This window comes from Glycine max, chromosome 1 (assembly GCF_000004515.6).
Source record: "Glycine max cultivar Williams 82 chromosome 1, Glycine_max_v4.0, whole genome shotgun sequence".
Taxonomy (NCBI): Eukaryota; Viridiplantae; Streptophyta; class Magnoliopsida; order Fabales; family Fabaceae; genus Glycine; species Glycine max.
The window spans coordinates 20,144,392-20,150,040 of record NC_016088.4 but is presented as its reverse complement, the minus strand read 5'-3'; the positions used below and the strand labels follow the sequence as shown (position 1 = coordinate 20,150,040).

Here is a 5,649-nt window from a genome sequence, read left to right as displayed (position 1 = left end):
CGAAACTTCAAACGGCCATAACTTTTGCTCCGGTTATCAGAATCGCAATTATTATATATGTATTTGGGGTAGAAAAAAATTTCCTACGCCGTGGCAGCTGGCCATAGTCCGGCTGAGGTCTCCATCGTCCAAAAATAGTGATTCTGTCAAAAGTTTTTTATTTTTCAAGTTTTATTCACTTATTTTTCTTAACCTACCATTTTTAGCTTCCATAGTTAGACTTTGAATTTTTGCCTGAAAAATTTTTGTGCTATCTTCTCATCATTTTATAAGGTTGCTCACAAAATTTCAAGTCATTTGGATATCATTTGAGGGTAGCTGTAGTTCAAACCTGCACCTTTATTTACATGACAAGACAATTAGTTGTGCATGCTGAATGTAGTGTATGACTAGAGGCAATCCATCTGACTTACAACCCTTTGACCCTGACATAGATAGGACATTTCATAGATTAGTTAGGCATCATTTTATACCTTTTGATCATCCTGAGCATTCCATTACTGGTGAATCTGTGTATTCTGTTATTGGTGATTTTGAACATCCTGATTTGGAGCATTATAATTTTGAGCATTCTGATTCTGAGCATTCTAATTTTGCACATTCTAAGAACATGGCACAACCTCCACCCCGTGAGAGGACTCTAAGGGAAATGGCTGCTCCTGATTTCACCTATGAAAGCTTGTGCATCCAATACCTTGATGAGGATGTCCCATATGTTCTTAAAACTGGACTGATTCATTTGCTTCCAAAGTTTCATGGCCTTGCAGGTGAAGACCCGCACAAAAATTTGAAGGAATTTCATATTGTCTGATCCACCATGAAACCCCCAGATGTCCAAGAGGATCACATATTTTTGAAGGCTTTTCCTCATTCATTAGAGGGAGTGGCAAAGGACTGGCTGTATTACCTTGCTCCAAGGTCCATCACGAGCTGGGATGACCTTAAGAGAGTATTCTTAGAAAAAAATTTCCCTGCTTCCAGGACCACAACCATTAGGAAAGATATCTCATGTATTAGACAACTCAGTGGAGAGAGCCTGCATGAGTACTGGGAGTGATTTAAAAAACTATGTGCCAGTTGCCCTCACCATCAGATTTCGGAGCAACTTCTTCTCCAATATTTTTTTGAAGGACTCAGTAATATGGAGAGAAGTATGATAGATGCTACCAGTGGTGGAGCCCTTGGAGACATGACTCCTGCTGAAGCCAAAAATTTAATTGAGAAGATGGCTTCCAACTCCCAGCAGTTTACCACCAGAAATGATGCCATAGTTATTAGAGGAGTGCATGAGGTAGCTACAAACTCAGCTGCATCATCTGAGACTAAGAAGCTTGAAGGCAAATTGGATGCATTGGTTAACTTGGTAACCCAGCTGGCCTTGAATCAAAAATCTATACCTGTCGCAAGGGTTTGTGGTTTGTGCTCCTCTGCTGACCACCATACAGACCTTTGCCCTTCCATGCAGCAACCTGGAGCAATTGAGCAGGCTGAAGCTTTTGCTGCAAATATTTACAATAGACCTCCTCAACCTCAGCAGCAAAATCAACCACAGCAGAACAATTATGACCTCTCCAGCAACAGATACAACCCTGGATGGAGGAATCACCCTAATCTCAGATGGTCCAGCTCTCAGCAACAACAACAGCAACCTGCTCCTTCCTTCCAAAATGCTGCTGGCCCAAGCAGACCATACATTCCTCCACCAATCCAACAACAGCAACAACCCCAGAAACAGCCAACAGTTGAGGCCCCTACACAACCTTCCCTCAAAGAACTTGTGAGGCAAATGACTATGCAAAACATGCAGTTTCAACAAGAGACCAGAGCTTCCATTCAGAGCTTGACTAATCAGATGGGACAATTAGCTACAATGAACAACAGTCCCAGAATTCTGACAAGCTACCTTCTCAAGCTGTCCAAAATCCAAAAAATGTCAGTGCCATTTCATTGCGGTCGGGAAAGCAGTGTCAAGGACCTTAACCCGTAGCACCTTCCTCATCTGCAAATGAACCTGCCAAACTTCACTCTACTCCAGAAAAAGGTGATGACAAACATTTACCTAACAATTTCTGTGCAGGTGAATCTTCTTCCATAGGTAATTCTGATTTGCAGAAGCAGCACATTCCTCCTCTTCCATTCCCTCCAAGAGCAGTTTCCAACAAAAAAATGGAAGAGGCAGAGAAAGAGATATTGGAAACGTTTAGAAAAGTAGAGGTAAACATACCTCTGTTGGATGCAATAAAGCAAATTCTAAGATATGCTAAATTCTTGAAGGAGTTGTGCACTAATAAGCGGAAGCTTAAAGGAAGTGAACAAATTAGCATGGGCAGAAATGTCTCTGCATTGATTGGTAAATTTGTTCCTCAAATTCCTGAAAAATGCAAAGATCCAGGTACATTCAGCATACCTTGTATTATAGGGAATAGTAAGTTTGACAATGCCATGCTAGATTTAGGAGCTTCTGTTAGTGTTATGCCTCTGTCTATTTTTAATTCTCTATCTTTAGGTCCCTTGCAGTCAACTGATGTGGTAATTCATTTAGCTAATAGAAGTGTTGCCTACCCTGTTGGTTTCATAGAAGATGTCTTAGTTAGAGTTGGTGAACTGATTTTCCCTGTTGATTTTTATATTTTGAATATGGAAGATGGATTTTCTCAAGGATCAGTTCCCATCATTCTAGGCAAACCCTTTATGAAAACTGCTAGAACTAAGATAGATGTTTATGAAGGCACACTATCCATGGAGTTTGGTGATATAACTGTTCATTTTAATATTCTGGATGCTATGAAATACCCTTCTGAAGATCTTTCTGTATTTCGTGCTGAAATAATTGACCATGTTGTTGATGAATACATGACTGATCTTTATTCTAATCTGCATGCCTCTCACTCTTCATGCATTGAGTCTGAAATTGTACTTGATCATATGTCTGAATTTGATGCTGAGAGTGAATCTGAGAGTGATATTGATTGCATGTCTGGTGGTGGTGTTTTACCTCTCGAGATTGATTTTATAGAGTCAGATAGGACTAACCATGTTTCAGGAAGTACACATACCTCTGACTTTCTTTATGAGGTAAAGGCTGAGAAACCATCTCCTTCTACCACTGTCCAGCCGACCACACCAGAATTGAAGCCTCTGCCATCAAATTTAAAATACGCTTACTTGGATGATAGCAAGAGTTTTCCAGTGATTATATCTGCCTCCCTTGCTGATGAGCAAGAGGAGAAGTTGTTGTCAGTTCTCAAGAAGCATAAGAAGGCTATAGGCTGGACCCTGGCGGACATTCCTGGTATTAGCCCATCCACATGTATGCATCGAATAAATTTAGAGGATGGAGCTAAACCAGTAAGACAGCCACAGAGAAGACTCAACCCGGTGATTCTTGATGTAATGAAGAAGGAGATAACCAAGCTTTTGCAAGCTGGAATCATTTATCCTATCTCTGACAGCCAATGGGTGAGTACCGTCCAGGTAGTCCTGAAGAAGACCGGCCTCACTGTGATAAAAAATGAGAAGGAGGAGTTGATTCCTACTCGGGTGCAGAACAGTTGGAGAGTCTGCATTGACTATAGGAGGCTGAACCAGGTTACCAAAAAGGACCATTTTCCCCTGCCATTCATTGACCAGATGTTTGAACGCCTGGCAGGTAAATCCCACTACTGTTTCCTTGATGGTTTTTCAGGTTATATGCAAATTACTATTGCTCCTGAGGATCAGGAAAAGACCACATTCACCTGCCCCTTCGGCACTTTTGCCTATAGGAGGATACCTTTCGGCCTGTGCAATGCCCTTGGTACCTTCCAGCGGTGCATGATTAGTATTTTCAGTGATTTTTTAGAAAATTGCATAGAGGTGTTTATGGATGATTTCACTGTATATGGATCCTCTTTTGATGGTTGTTTGAATAGTTTGGAAAAAGTTTTGAATAGATGCATTGAAACTAACCTTGTTCTAAATTTTGAAAAATGTCATTTTATGGTTGAGCAAGGTATAGTTTTAGGCCACATTATTTCCAATAAGGGTATTGAAGTAGATCCTGCAAAAATTTCTGTTATTTCACAATTGCCTTACCCCTCTTATGTGCGAGAGGTGCGATCTTTTCTTGGTCATGAGACTGACTCAGTCCTGCAGTTCTGTCATTCTTCCGCACCGGGAGGTCATCTGGGTGTTCAAAGGACAGCTCGCAAAGTGCTTGATTGTGGTTTTTATTGGCCCACCATCTTTAAAGATGCGTGGAAGATCTGCAGCACTTGTGAGCAGTGTTAGAGAGCAGGAAATACACTTACATGGCGACAACAAATGCCTCAGCAACCTATGCTATTCTGTGAGGTGTTTGATGTCTGGGGTATAGATTTCAGGGCCCTTTTCCTGTCTCTTTTGGTTATGTTTACATTCTCCTTGCAGTTGACTATGTTTCAAAATGGGTGGAAGCCAAGCCCACTAGAACTAATGATGCTAAAGTTGTTGCAGACTTTGTCAGGTCTAATCTGTTTTGCAGGTTTGGAGTACCTAAAGCAATTGTTAGTGATCAAGGAACCCATTTTTGCAACAGGACAATGCATGCCCTACTTAAAAAGTACGGGGTGGTACACAGGGTATCCACACCATACCACCCCAGACCAATGGACAGGCAGAAATTTCTAACCGGGAAATCAAGAGAATTTTAGAGAAGATTGTGCAAGCAAACAGGAAAGATTGGAGTACCAGGCTTGATGATGCTCTTTGGGCACATCGGACTGCCTACAAAGCACCCATAGGAATGTCTCCTTATCGGGTTGTCTTTGGAAAGGCATGTCATCTTCCAGTGGAAATTGAGCACAAAGCTTATTGGGCAGTGAAGACTTGCAACTTCTCTATGGATCAAGCTGGTGAGGAAAGAAAGTTGCAACTGAGTGAGTTAGATGAAATCCGCCTAGAAGCCTACGCGAATGCCAAGTTCTACAAAGAAAAGACCAAGAAGTTCCATGATAGCATGATAGTTAAGAAGGACTTCATGGTTGGGCAAAAAGTGTTATTGTATAATTCTAGGCTTAGACTCATGAGTGGTAAGTTGAGGTCTAAGTGGATTGGTCCTTTTGTTGTTACTAATGTTTTTCCTTATGGTACAGTTGAGATCAAAAGCGACTCCACAAACAAGAGCTTCAAGGTCAACGGACATCGACTTAAGCCATTCCTCACGAACCCTTCTTTAGTGGACGTAGTGGTGGAAGAGACTTCCTTACTCCACCCTACTCTTCCTCCACCATGACTTAGGGAGTTTTTCTTTTCCTATCTCCTTCTTTGCTTTTATTACACTTGTCCGATTCTATTTGATGATTTAATTGTTTTTAATCTTTTAATTGTGCTACATTGAGGACAATGTGTTGTTTAAGTATGGGGGGGGGGGGGAGGGAGTGTTCTTTGGTTTTGCTAGTTTTGTTGGTTTTCTTAATTTGTTAGTTGTGTTAATTTGTTAATGTTGTTAGTTTCGTCGGATTTTTAGTTTAATATTTTGGGTCAATTTTGTGTGCATGTACGACTTTGCATATTTTTCTTTGAATTATAGGATATGTTCAAGAAATGGGTAATTGTTTTGAAAATAAAAGTTCTTGACATTTTGTGACTTGAAATCCTTGATTCTCCTCTACATGTCATGATAGTTTTGAA

The 5,649-nt window shown here is 40.8% G+C and overlaps 1 non-coding gene across 1 annotated transcript; it reads right to left on the bottom strand.

Annotated features, from left to right (window-relative positions):
- Positions 1-988: 988 nt before the first annotated feature.
- LOC112998053 (small nucleolar RNA R71) lies at positions 989-1,095 on the bottom strand. Its single transcript, XR_003263075.1, has one exon. It is a non-coding gene; the product is annotated as a small nucleolar RNA R71 (small nucleolar RNA).
- Between the last annotated feature and the right edge of the window lie 4,554 nt (positions 1,096-5,649).